Source organism: Zonotrichia albicollis, chromosome 17, assembly GCF_047830755.1.
Source record: "Zonotrichia albicollis isolate bZonAlb1 chromosome 17, bZonAlb1.hap1, whole genome shotgun sequence".
In the NCBI taxonomy this organism is placed as follows: Eukaryota; Metazoa; Chordata; class Aves; order Passeriformes; family Passerellidae; genus Zonotrichia; species Zonotrichia albicollis.
In genome coordinates this window covers 1,544,249-1,558,133 of record NC_133835.1, presented here as the reverse complement: position 1 = coordinate 1,558,133, position 13,885 = coordinate 1,544,249, and the positions used below count along the sequence as shown (strand labels likewise).

General features: G+C 59.7%; 1 protein-coding gene across 7 annotated transcripts in view; it reads left to right on the top strand.

Annotated features, from left to right (window-relative positions):
* DLGAP4 (DLG associated protein 4) overlaps window positions 1-13,885 on the top strand; it is a 155,974-nt gene that overhangs the window by 24,738 nt on the left and 117,351 nt on the right. For 6 of the 7 annotated variants that reach the window (XM_074553675.1, XM_074553673.1, XM_074553676.1 and 3 more), the window contains exon 2: window positions 4,505-4,665. The exons of the other annotated variant lie outside the window; for it this stretch is intronic. The gene's annotated coding sequence lies outside the window, so the exon portion shown is untranslated. The remainder of the gene's footprint in view (window positions 1-4,504; window positions 4,666-13,885) is intronic. 7 annotated transcript variants of the gene reach the window in all.

Below are 13,885 nucleotides of genomic sequence, written 5' to 3'. Positions count from 1 at the left end.
TGGGCATGGCTGAGGCATGGCTGGGGGCTGGCACTGGGTGCCCACAGCACCCTGTGTGTCCCCACAGCCTGCCCATGTCCCCACAGCCTGTGTGTCCCCACACCCTGCCCAGCCTCCCTGGCCAGGTGGGTTTGTTCCAGCTCAGTGCCCTCAGGGCTGGAGAGGGGAAGAGCCGATCTAACCTGACTGGGAACATGGAACAGCCACACTGAGGGAGGAACAGCCCGGCAGGGCAGGCAGCCATAGCAGTGCCCTCTGCAGTGCCAGTGCCCCACGGCCATGGCAGTGTCCCTGCAGTGCAAGTACCTCTTAGCCATGGCAGTGCCCTGCAGCAATGGCAGCATCCCTCAGCAAGTACAGTGCCTACAGTGATGGCACTGTCCCTCAGTGATGGCAGTGTCCCTGAGCAGTGGCAGTGTCCCTTGGCAGTGGCAGAAGTGGCAGAGCTGCTCCCTGGCATGGTGCCACCTCCTCCCTGGCTGTGCCCAGTAGTTCCTGCCTTGCTGCTCTCCAGCTCTGGAGCTGTGCTGCCCTGGGGGCTGGAGCTGGTGCAGGGCTGGCTGTGCCCTGCCCCCTCTCCTGGTTACATTTCTGTCGGGTTCAAGGGGAACCTGGTCCAGGGCACTGGCACTGGGGCTCTGTGTGCCCTGGAGGGTGACTCAGAGCCCAGGTCAGTGTCCCCAGGCTGGGCACACCTGGTGCTCTGGACTCCTGCAATATCCCAGCATGGGCTGTTGGTGCTCCAGGGGTGCTTTCAGAGATCCTGGGCATGGTGATCATGGAGCTCTGCTCCATGGCTGGCTGGGGGCTGCTGCCCCTCTGCTGTGTGCCCCTCACTGCCCACATGTGCTGCCCCTCTGCTGTTTGCCTCTCACTGCCCACATGTGCTGCCCCTCTGCTGTGTGCCCCTCACTGCCCAGATGTGCTGCCCCTCTGCTCTGTGCCCCTCACTGCCCAGATGTGCTGCCCCTCTGCTCTGTGCCACTCACTGCCCACATGTGCTGCCCCTCTGCTGTGTGCCCCTCACTGCCCACATGGTGCTGAGCATGGCCCAGGGTGTTTCTCCAGGCAGTGATGTCCAAGCCTGAGCACTGCCATAGCTACTGTCCCCATCCCTGGGAGATGGAGGTTCCTGGGCTGCTCCATCTCCTCGTCCTTGTGTGTGGGACCAAGGGCCATGAGCCAGGGCTTTGGGAGTGCCAGGCACCATCCCTGGCTCTTCTCTTGGCTCTCTGGGGTCTCTTTGGCACAGCCTTGCCCCTCCATGCCCCATGATGTCCAGCTGCAGGTAGAGGTGGGGCTCACTGGCCATGCTGGGGAAGGGCTTGGTGCTGATGCTGTGCACGGCTGGGACCTGCAGCGTGTGGGGGCATTCACAGTGTGTGGGGACAGCCTGGTGCCACTGTCCCCAGAGTGCCCACTGTCCCCAGAGTGCCCTCTGAGATCAGTCTGCTTGTGGTTATTAGTCTGGGAAACCTCCTGGAGAATGCTTTGGGGTCTCCTGGGGTGTCCAGAGCACTGGGGCAAACTGGTTTGTTAAGGAAACCAAGTGGGACAGTGAGCTGCTGGGGCCAGCTGAGTGTCAGAGCTGCCAGGGAATGGTTTGGGAGGCTCTGGCTGCTGTTCGGGGATGGGGAACAGGAATTGCAGCCTCTTGGAGATGCCTGAATCCTGAAAGAAAAGGCAGCAGAATGTGGGAAGATGAGCCCTGGGCTGTGCTGGGAGGGTGCGGAGGTGTCCTGGTGGTGGCCTCATCCAGACAGAGAGGGTGGCACAGCACTCTGTGCCTTGTGATGGGCTCCAGTGACAGCTGTGGAGAGGCTGGCAGGGACAGGGTCACAGAGGGGATGCTGGGGTGCTGGGGCTGTGATGTCCTGCTCTGACAGTCTGACCCTGCTCAGGTGGGCTCACCTTGGCTCCTCTGCACTGCCCAGCAGGGATGGGACCATCCCAGGGCTCTGCCTGGGGGAGCAGCCTCTGCTTTGGTGGGGGCTGGGTCTGCTCAGTCTCTCCTGCAGACCGAGCAATTGGGAGTCCTTCTGCCTTACAAATTCAATTTACTTTTCTCTGACCCAAATGTCTTTCCCACCTTGCCAAGGAAGCATCTGATCAGCAGCAATTAGCAAAGCAAGCTGCAGTGCCTCGGGGAACACTCGGCAGATGTTCGGGAGCTCTGCGGGGGCAGGGGCAGGCCCTGGCAGGGCAGGGGAGGCAGCACTGGCACCTGGGCACCTCTCCACAGGCACAGCCTCTGCAGCCAGGGATGGAGATGAGCCTGGGAAGGGTCCAGGAGCAGCTGAGGGAGCTGGGCAGGGGCTCAGATTGGAGAAAAGGAGGCTCAGGGGGCCCTCCTGGCTCTGCACAGCTCCTGACAGGAGGGGACAGCTGCTCCAGGGAACAGGGACAGGATGAGAGGGAACAGCCTCAAGCTGCACCAGGGGAGGTTTAGATTCGATAATATGGAAAATTTCTTCATGGAAAGGATGTCAGGCACTGGCACAGCTGCCCAGGGCAGTGCTGGAGTCACCATCCCTGGGAAGTGTTCAGAAAAGGTGGCTGTGGCACGTGGGGCCATGGGTTAGTGGTGGCCTTGGCAGTGCTGGGTTAAGCGCTGGATTCAATGACCTTAGAGGGATTTTCCAACCTTTATTTATCTGTGATTCCAACCCCACCACAGCTGCCCAGGCTTTTACTGTGGTTTGATCTCAGCTCACCTTGCCTTGCTGCTGCTCACCAGTGCATCCAGGGAGAAGCTGGACTCGGGCACTGCCTTCCCATCCATCATCAGTGATTCTCTTTTCATTTGCTTTTTGGTCTTCACCTTTTTAATCCAGCTGTCGCCTGCCTTACAAATGTTCTTCCCTCAATTACTTACACCAGGCTGCAGGGCCGGTTCCATCCATCTCTGGCTGAGCTGGCAGAGCACAGGAGGGGCCACCCCAGCCCCTGTCCCCACTGGTGCCCAGCTGTCCTGCCCTGGCAGGGGAGGCCTTCCCTGAGCTCTGAGCACTAAGCCCAGCCCGGGGGGCTCCTGCTGGGGGTAGGAGCAGGCAGCTCCCCTCCTCCTTCCCAGGGATGCAGGGGGACCCTTCCCTTTCCTGTCCCCCAGGCACACGGGGAATGTGCCTGCCTCTCCCAGAGAGCGAGCTGGAGAGAAGGCAGCTTCTTCCTGCCCTGTGGAGCAGCTTCTGTCCCATCCCATCCCATCCCATCCCATCCCATCCCATCCCATCCCATCCCATCCCATCCCATCCCATCCCATCCCATCCCATCCCATCCCATCCCTGGGAGGTCACCAGGAGAGGATGGTTCAGGGGGAGGAGCAGAGCCCTGCCATGTGCACTGTGCCTCCCAGCTCCAGAGAGGGACTTCCAGAGAAGGGATCCCGTGGCTGCTTGGGGCTGGGGTGCACTCGGGGCTGGTCCCCTCATGGAAGGAGGGGCTGTAGGACACATCCCACTGAGCACCGTCCTGTCCTTCCCGCTTGGGATTCCAGCTGCTGCCATTTGCAGCAGTGCTCTGGGTGCTGTGCCCTGTCCTGCAGCCATGCAGAGCTGCTCAGCTGTGGCAGGACATGTGGCACCCTCCCAGGTGCCAGGGCATGGCACAGCCACCTCTCCCTCTGCCAAATCCCAGACAAGGGACCAGCCCCACCATCCCTGCACCAAGACTGCTTCATCCCCTCCTAATGCTCTTATCTTGAAGGCTCCTCTCAGATTAAAGGCCCAGCAGCCAGTTCCCTCCCTGGATTTATTGCAATGCAGTTTTCTTCCCCTAATCTGATCCGGGTGTAAGCTGCTCTTTGGGAAGTGCATGGGGAGGACAGATGTGCCTGTCCCTGCTGCAGCAGCCAGGCTGGCAGAGAGCAGCAGGGAGGTGCCCTGCCCTTCTTGGTGCCATCTCTGGCTCTTAAGCCTTGAACCCCATTTCTTCTCAGACTGCTGAGAGCAGCTCTGTGGAGCTCCTGGTTGGTTTGGGCCCCTCACAACCAACCAGAGAGACCTTGAGGGGCTGGAGCATGTCCAGAGAAGGGAATGGGGCTGGGAAGGGGCTGGAGCACCAGGAGCAGCTGGGAGAGCTGGGAAGGGGCTCAGCCTGGAGCAAAGGAGGCTCAGGGGGGCCCTTCTGGCTCTGCACAGCTCCTGACAGGAGGGGACAGCCAGGGGGGTTCAGGCTGTGCTCCCGGGGAACAGGGACAGGATGAGAGGAAATGACCTCAAGCTGTGCCAGGGGATGTTTAGTTTGGGTATTAAGGAAAATTTCTTCATGGGAAAGGTGCTCAGGCACTGGCACAGCTGCCCAGGGCAGTGGTGGAGTCATTGTCTTTGGCAGTGCTCAAAAGGCGAGTGGCACCTGGGGACGGGGTGAGCATGGCGGCAGTGCTGGCTGGGTTTGGTGATCCAGCAGGTCCTTCCCACCTTAACAGCTCTGTGCCCTGAGGCAGGGCAGAGCCCGGGGCACACCCACAGCTCCCTGGGCTCATGTGTGCATTGTCCCTCCTTAGCCCAAGGGTCACCGAGCTGCCACCACCCAGCGCCGGCACATGGGCCACCAGCGTCCCCCCGCCCGCCGCGGATGACGGCAGCGTCCTGCAGCAGCTGTGCCACCCAGGAGAGCTGTGCCACCCACGAGAGCTGTGCCACCCACGAGAGCCACGCCCAGCCTGTGAGTGCTCGGGGCAGGACTTTGGGGACACGGGGTGGCTCTGGGGGTTCCATGGGTCAGGGGCACGAGGAGGCTGTGGATGCTGGGGGTTGTGTCCTCTCGTGGGGTGCTGCTCTGTGCCCCGGGTGGCAGCAGACACACTGCTGGCAGGGCAGGGGCACACGCCTGTTAAGGGGACAGGGCTGAGCTGCTTGAGGTGCTGGCAGTGCCCCAGCGTGGGGACAGAGGGTGCCTGGAGGACACTGCTGTGGACGCTGCAGGGCACTGTTGCAGGTGTCCCTGGGGCAGGGAGGAGAGCCCACAGGGAGCCCCAGCCATGAGCCAGGTGGGGAGCAGACCCACAGCCCAGCATGGGCTCCCAGGCCTTGCTTTGCCCTGGGCTGTGCCCCCGGAGCTCTGGGCTCGCTGTGGGCACACTGGGCATGAGCAGGGTGCAGGGGCTTAGCACCATGACTGGCCAGGGAATGTGCCAGCCCAGGGGAAGCCTGTGTTCCCCCTGAGGAAGGGACAGGGCTCTCAGCTCGAGCAGAGCTGTGGCAGCTGCTGGTCCATGGGGAAGGGACATGTTCTGAAAGCACAGGCAGGGTGAACACACAGGGCAGACCTGCAGAGGAATAAATCCCATGGCTTTCCCACATCAGGAAAGATTTCCTGGTGTGTTCCAGAATGTGACACCAGCTCCATCAGCCCAGCCCACCCAAACACTCAAAGAGTCTGCGTTTGGCCTCCCAAAGAAACAAGATAGGCAGAAAACCCAGTGAGCATCCAAAGTGTGTCAGGGGATTGTCCTTCACAGGCTGGCAGCAGCTGTGGGAGCCCAAGGGCTGGGAATGCTGCAGGGGCTGCTGTGGGAGCCCTGTCCTGCTGTGGGAGCTCTGTCCTGCTGTGGATGCCCTGTCTGCTGTGGGAGTGTGACCGTGTTCACAGGGGTCTCAGGTTGAGAGAAGAGACAAGGATCTGACTCCATGTTTCAGAAGGCTGATTTATTATTTTATGATATATATTATATTAAAACTATACTAAAAGAATAGAAGAAAGGATTTCATTAGAAGGCTGGCTAAGAATAGAACAGGTAGGAATGATAACAAAGGCTCTGTCTCACACTCTCTCTCTGAGCCAGCTGACTGTGATTGGCCATTAATTAGAAACATCCAACATGGGCCAATCACTGATCCACCTGTTGCATTCCACAGCAGCAGATAACCATTGTTTGCATTTTGTTCCTGAGGCCTCTCAGCTCCTCAGGAGGAAAAACCTTAAGGAAAGGATTTTTCATAAAAGATGTCTGTGACAGTGGGAGCCCTGTCCTGCTGTGAGTGCTCTATCCTGCTGTGTGTGAGTGCCCTGTCCTGCTGTGGTACCTCTGTCCTGCAGTGCCACCAGCCAGAAGTAAAGCACAGCTTCCCCAAAGAGTTCACTCAGTGTGGGGAGCCCAGGCACTCCCAGCATGGCACTTCCTCACTGCAGCTGCTGTGAGTTGTGTCACAGGATAATCCATGGGGGTTTTTGGCCAAGTAATCTCTTTGCCCCTCTTTGGGCCAGTCAAAGGGGTTTTTGTAGCCTTCTGGGCTGTTCTGGAAGAAGAGCTCTGAAGGCTGGATTCTGGATGGCTCTCCCAATATCAAGGCTCTGGCAGTGGTGCAGGGATGTGAAGGAGATTTGGGGATGAGGGTGGAGGTCAGACACACACCCATGGGGTGGCTGCTGTGCTGGGGTGAGGATTCAGGCCCTGCCCAACCCAGTCACAGCCCCTCTGTATGGCAGGAAGCCTTCCTCAGCCCTCCTCCTCCTCCTCCCAGCAGTGTCAGCTGGGCAGTGCCTGCTGAGGGCTGGGACACAGCCACACTCTGGGCAGCACCAGGGACAGGGACAAGGACACGAGGTCGGGTGGGTTTATATGTTCCCTGGGGGTGACATCAAGAGGGGGTGTGAGACAAAACTTGCTTTGGGATGTGGGAAGGAAGACCTGGGATCAAATGGTGCCAGTCCCCATGGGGCACAAAGGTGAAAGGTTCAGAGGGCAGTGATGTCCTTAGGGTGGGAGAAACCTCTGGGAATGCCCCTGGGTATTGGGGGTCCCCAGACCCCCTGGGTGGGACTCCCCTCCCGTGGGGGACCCCAACACCACGGTGGGAGCAGCAGCAGCCCAGTTCCCTGCCCCCAGCAGCCATCAGCTGCCTCCTTCCCTTCCCTGCAGCTGCTGGATTTCTCTCTGGGCTGTTTTTTCAATGTATGTGACACATGTTTGGTTCGAAGCGCTTAATTGCCTCTTGGGATGCATTTCATTTATTCATTAAGAGAGAAATTGGAGTTGTTGGGTTTGCTTTATTTTGCTAATTTTTTTTCCTTCTTTTTTTTTCTTTCTCTATCCTGTAACGAAAGGGTGAGGGAAAAAACTCCACATATGCCTCCAGCATGTGTGTGCCCAGCCTCTCTCCTCTGTGCCCCCCAGCCTCTCTCCTCAATTCCTTTCAGCCTCTCCTGTTGCTCCTGACCAGGAGTGGTGATCCCTCTCCAATCCCTCTCCAACCCCTCTCCAATCCCTCTCCACCTGGGATGAGAGGGTACAAGAGCCCTGGGATGGCTTTGCTTGTGTTGCTCAAGGGTCAGGCCAGGGCTGTGTGCATGGGATGTGCTCCTGCCCTGCCTGTGCCACTGGGATACCCCTGGGTGGAAATGGTGCCATTTCCTGCTCTGGGGACTGGGAAAGGCCAGGATGGATGTGAAGGATTGGTGCCTGTGGCCTGGGCCATGCCTTCAGAGCAGGGTCTGTGCAAGCAAAGCTCTGCAGATCCATCTCCTGGCTGAAGCCAAAGCAGGAGGCACACACCTGGGAGAAACCTCTGGGCACTTGGGAGAGGATAAATGGGGATTCTCTGGGATAGGCAGAGATCCAGACAGGCGATGGATTTGGATTGTGTGGAGATCAAAGAGGAAACTGGACAGAGAGGGATGGATGATGGATGGATGGATGATGGATGGATGGATGGATGGATTCATGGATGGATGGATGGAGGTATTTGTCCTAAAGGGCTGCCTGAATCCAGAAGAGTGTGGTGGTGGATGCTGTGGTGGGAAGATGGGGCAGAGCCAGACCCACAGGCTCCACTGAGGGCAGGTGGATCCTGACCCCACACATCCCTCAGGGCTTCATCCCAGAGGCTTTGGTGCCTGGAATCCTCCCCAGGACCCTGCCCCAGACACAGATCTGCTACCAGGGTTTGCTGTCCCTTGTTTTTAGGGTTTGATGTTTTAGTCTTCCTCCTCCTCAGCTCTCATCAGCATCAACATTCCCACTAGGAATGGGTGGGCTGGGCCAAGCCTGCAGGAATTTTCTGTCCCTTGTGAGAGGCAACCCCCCCCTCCCTGCATCCCCTTTGCTCGGTCCCAGTGCCCAGAGCAGGAAGAGCCATGGATTTTAGGGGCAGATCTCCTCCTGAGGGGCTCCCTGCATTTCCTGAATCTGGGATCCACAGTGCTCCTGCCCTGGGCTGAGACCCCTGAAAACTTGTCCCTTGGAAAGGAGGATGCTGTCTCTGGATTCCTCCATCCACCAGTCCATGAGGAACACAAATTCAGTCTCTGTGTTCCTGGAGAGTTGTGCCAAACGTTTGGGTGGCTCCCAAACCCCTGGTAATGAGGGATCTCGTGCAGCAGCAGATGTGGGGGTTGTTTCTCTGTGGGTTCTGGGAAGTGCCATGAGTCTGGGAGGAGAACGATCTGCCAGGGGCTGGCAGAGTGGGGATGCATCAGCAGGCTGGGATTGGCAGTGGATGGCTTCCAGCATGGAATCACAGCTCTGGAAAGGGGCAGCCCTGCTCCTGGGGCTCAGCACCGACCCTGCCCTGCGCAGGTGAGCAGCTTGCCCAACGGCAGATGCCAAAATGGAACAGATCCCCCATCCCCAGTCCAGGTTCCCCCAGACCTGGATCCGTATCCCAGTGGTCCAGAGCCCCTGCAGCACCAGGCCTGTGCTCCCAGGGATGCTCTGCCCCTCCCAAAGCCCTTGTCCTGCTTCCAGCCAGCTGCCGCAGACCAGCGGACCTTCTTCCCTTTTCCTTCTCCTCCTCCTCCTCCCACTTCCCAGGTCTGGAGGGAGAGCTCAGCTGGGGCTGTCTGTGCCAGAGACAAGCACAGGGAAATGGGAACGGCTGGTGCTGCTCCCACCAGGCTGCCTGCCAGGGAAGCTTTGGCTTTATCTCCCGAGCCAGGCACCCTGGCAAGGGAACCAAGGCCTGCCTGGGGCAGGAGGAGGTGCTGGTGCTGCTCCAGACCCCTGGGCTGGCTCCAGAGGGGTTGTTTTCCTCCCGAGCAGCACTGCAGCACTCACACAGAAGGATTTGCAATGCAGAGGAAACCTCCCACCCGCCACGCGGCAGCGTGGGCAGCGAGCGGAGCCGGCAGCGGCTGCGCTCCCACAGGCTGGGCCCCACACCTGCCCTGCCCGGGCACCCTGGGCCTGTCCTGCCTCTGGCACCCCTCCCTGCCAGGAGGGACCATGAGGACCCTCTGGGCACCGTGCCCCAAGGACAGGGCTCTGCCTGGCACCATGGAGGTGATGCTCTGCTCCCTGCTGCTTTGGGGCTTCTGTCTCCTTCCAGCACTGCGTTCCCTCTGCCCGCTGAGCAGAGACAGAGTGGCTGGCACAGCTGGCATGGCTGGCATCACTGAGTGCCTTTCTTGGCAGCCTGGGCATGGAGAGCACTATAAGGAGTGCAGGTGTAGGACAGGAAGTCTGGGCTCTGGGATCCAGCAGATCCGTGTGTGATCCATGGCTGGATGTTTGGCAGGAGGAAAGGCCCCGAGGTGTCACAGGCCAGTCCCACATCCAAAGGCAGGACACAACTCCTGGTGCCTTCAGGTCTTGCTGGGAGAGTGAGGGTGGCTGGTGGAGGTTGGTTTTGCAGGAACAGTGTGTGTCTGGTCCTCTGTGAACCGGGAATTCCACAGGACTGGTGGGAATTCCCACAGGCAGGGTGGGAGAGGGAGCCATCCCTGGGTTTGGGGATGTCGGTCATATCCTTTCCTGGGAAGGCCACCATGCTCTGCTCCCTGCAGAAGCTTCAGTGTCACCCATGGGGAGAAGAACCCCCCTGCCAGGCCCAGAGGAGCTGTTTGTGCTCTCCTCAGTCCCTCCATGGGGCAGGGAAGGTTTGGGTGACCCCAAGGTCACCCCTTTCCTGAGGCTGGGCTGAGGGACATCACAGTGCTTTGGGCTGCTCATCCTGGGGAAATGGGCTCTGGTGGCTCCCATTGCTCCCCCCTGAGCTGAGGGAGGTGTGGGGTGATCTGGAGGGAATGCCTTGGAATTTCTGGGCTCTGGGTGTCTTGAGCCAGGCAGGACATTCAGGGTTGAGCAAGGAGTCCAGAGCACAGCCCCATCTCCTCCCACCCTCATTGCCCCCACACCCCACTGAGCAGGAGGCCTGAGCCCCATCCTGGGCAGTGGAGGATGCCCTGCTCTGTCCTGAGCTGTCACCTGTGCTGTCACCTGGCTGAGTCAGGGTGGGAGCTGCAGGGACCTGTGCTGGAGCACTGGGTCGCACAGCTGGGACACTGCAGGACACGTTTCCATGGAAGCCCAGGGAGGTGAGGGGCTTTCCCTGCTCTCCTGGTTTGCCAGCACTGCTGGGCTGCTGGATGTACATGGCAGGGGCTGGAGCTAGATAAGCTTTAAGGTCTCTCCCAACCCAAAATATTCTGTGATTCTACATCAGAGCTCTGCTCCCTCACAAAGGGTGGGTTGGCAGGAGGGGAGGAATTTCTCCAGCTCCTGAGAGGAGGCAGAGCCCCCCCTGGAGAGCCCTGGGGAGTGGGACCCCCGGGATGCTCTGCAGGGCTGTGTTTTCCTGCTCAGAGCACAACTGTCAATGGCAAAGCCTCGGCACAGACTCCTTTGCTGAGAAACACTGTGGGCTGGGACATTTTGGAGAAGATTTTTAGCTGCAGCAAAGAAATTTGGCAGCTTGGAAGCAATCTAATCATCCTCCTCCCATATGCTTGGTGCTATTTAAAAGGGAGCATGTACCCGATTCCTTCCGACCAGCACGCTGACATTTCCACTGTGCGTTTGGAAATAAATTTGGCATCCGCTGTCAGAATCTCAGACGGAGCCCAGAGTGGCTAATTTGGGCTCTGAGTGCCTCTGCAGAGCACCTTTCCCTGCTGGCAGTGCCCGAAGAGCCAGGGCAGGGTCTGCTTCCCACGGGCACTGCCAGCCTTGGGGACGGGGGGGCAGCAGAGCCTGGGGCCTGGCAGTGGCTCCAGCCCTTCCCAGCAGCCCCTCAAGCTGAGGAGGCTTCAGGGTGGGGCTGTGCTGGATCACCCGAGGCACAGCACAGAGGCACAGGGAGCCCTGAATGCCTGGGCTCGTCCTGAGCCAGGGCTCTGTCCTGCTCCGGGCCCTGAAACCTCCCTGAAACCCCTCTGAGACATCTCTGAAACCTCTCTGAAACCCCTCTGAAACCTCTCTGAAACCTCCCTGAAATATCCCTGAAACCCCTCTGAAACCTCCCTGAAACGTCTCTGAAACCTCCCTGAAACCTCCCTGAAACCTCCCTGAAACGTCTCTGAAACCTCTCCTGCCCAACACCCAGGGCTGGCAGGCCATGGAGGGGCACTTGGGAGGCATTTAGGGACCCCCAACTCTCTTCTCCTGTCACACAGCTGGAGGGGGTTGCCCCAGGAGTGTGGGGGTGGCAGCGCTGGGCTCTGTGCTCAGGTCCTGCTGCACCCGGGAAAGGGGCAGGAAAAAGGCAGGAAAGGGCAGGAAAAGGACAGGAAAGGGGCAGGAAAGGGACAGGAAAGGGACAGGAAAGGAGCAGGAAAGGGCAGGAAAGAGACAAGAAAGGGACAGGAAAGGGGCAGCAATGGGGCAGAAAAGGGGCAGGAAAGGGACACTTCTGCCACCTGCCTTGGGGGGACACATGTGGGGACATGGGCACGATTGTGCCCATCCCGCAGATGTGACAGCGAGGGGCGTTTCCTGTCCCTGTCCCGCAGGTGTGACAGCAAGGTGTGGCTCTTGTCCCCATTCCACAGGTGTGACAGTGAGGGGAGGTTCCTGTCCCCGTCCCTCAGGTGTGACAGAGAGGATGGCCCCAGGCATGCGGGATGTTTGGAGGCTGTGTCGGGTGTTTGGAGGCTGTGTCTGGTGTCCTGCCTGCCTGTCCCTGGCTCGGGTCGGGGTCGATGGGCTGTCCCTGGAGATGACACCAGGTGCCACCTCTCTGAGTGGGATCTGTCCCCTCCCCTCATCCACAATCCCAGCTCCCCTCGGATCCCCAGCCCCGCCGAGCCACAGCCAGGACCCGAGGGAATGCAGGGCTCTGAGCCCAGCCAGCCTGAGTACAGCCTTCCTCCCCTCCTCTTCCTCCCAGTGCTGCTGTGCTGGGGTGAGGGAGGAAGAGGAGGGCAGGTTGGGAACACCTGATGGGCTGGATGGATGGATGATGGATGGATGGATGGATGGATGGATGGATGGATGGATGGATGAATGGATGGATGGATGGATGATGGATGGATGGATGGATGATGGATGGATGGATGATGGATGGATGGATGGATGGATGGATGGATGGATGGATGATGGATGGATGGATGGATGGATGGATGGATGTATGATGGATGGATGGATGGATGGATTCATGGATGATGGATGGATGGACGGATGGATGGACGGATGGATGGATGATGGATGGATGGATGATGGATGGATGATGGATGGATGGATGGATGGATGGATGGATGGATGGATGGATGGATGGATGGATGGATGGGGGAATCCGTGCCCAGAGCATCCCTGTGTCCCCCCTGTGCCATTGGCCTCTCTAACGCCTCTGCAGCGGGATCAGAGCCGGTGAGCCGTGAGCTGAGCCCGCCGGAGCCGCTCCCGAGGATTTGGGTGAATTATGGAGATGGGAATCACGCAGCAATCCAGGCATGGACAATGTCCTGAGGGGCGGCTGGGCTGGAGCTTCGCCATCCTGGAGGTTTCCTGGGATCTAATTAGTGCTCAAACAGCCCCTCCTCGATGGCCTCTGTGCCCGCCCTCAGCACCCACCTCCAGCTCTGGCCATGGGGACAGGGGACACTGGGTGGCACAAGGGACACGGGCTGGCACAGGGGACATGGGGTGAAACAGGGGACACGGAGTGACACAGGGTCAGGGGCCATGGACACAGCCAGGGAAAGACATTGGGGCAGGAAAAGAACAGATTCCTCTGGCCCCAGGTAGGAGGTGGGAGCTGATGTCTCCCCTGCCCAGGCTGAGCACTGGGGCACAGGGACAGGCTCGAGACATGCTGGAACAGGCTGGGGACATGCTGGGAACATGCTGGGACAGGCTGGGACAGGATGGGATGGGATAGGATGGGGACAGGCTGGGACAGGATGGGGATAGGATGGGGACAGGATAGGACAGGCTGGGGATAGGATGAGGACAGGATGAGGACAGGCTGGGGACATGCTGGGACAGGCTGGGACATGCTGGAGACATGCTGGGACAGGATGGGACAGGATAGGACAGGCTGGGGACAGGCTGGGACAGAATGGGGACATGCTGGAGACATGCGCGGACAGGCTGGGACAGGATGGGGACAGGCTGAGGACAGGATGGAGACAGGCTGGGACAGGATGGGACAGGCTGGGACAGGATGGGGACAGGCTGGGACAGAATAGGGACATGCTGGGGACAGAATAGGGACATGCTGGGACAGGCTGGGACAGGCTGGGACAGGCTGAGGACAGGATGGAGACAGGCTGGGACAGGCTGGGACAGGCTGGGACAAGCTGGGACAGGCTGGGGACAGGATGGGACAGGCTGGGGACAGGCTGGGGACATGCTGGGGACAGGCTGGAGACAGGCTGGGGACAGGATGGGACAGGATGGGACAGGCTGGGGACAGGCTGGGACATGCTGGGACAGGCTGGGGACAGGCTGGGGACAGGCTGGGGACATGCTGTTCCCCAATTCAGTGCCTGGCAGTCCCTGGGATGGGCGATGTGCTGGACTGGGAGCAGCACTTCATGTCTGCAGCAGAGCCGTGAGTGGGGCAGTCCTGCCCTGGAGCCCCTCCTTGTCACCTGAGGGTGACAACGGCTGGATCCTTCATGGAGGGAAGAGCTGCAGCTTCCTCATGGTCCTGGTGCAGAGGCAGCAGCTGGTGCAGCCTTGGGGCCATGGTGGCCCAGCCCAGCCCCTCAGGGCTCGCTCCCAGGG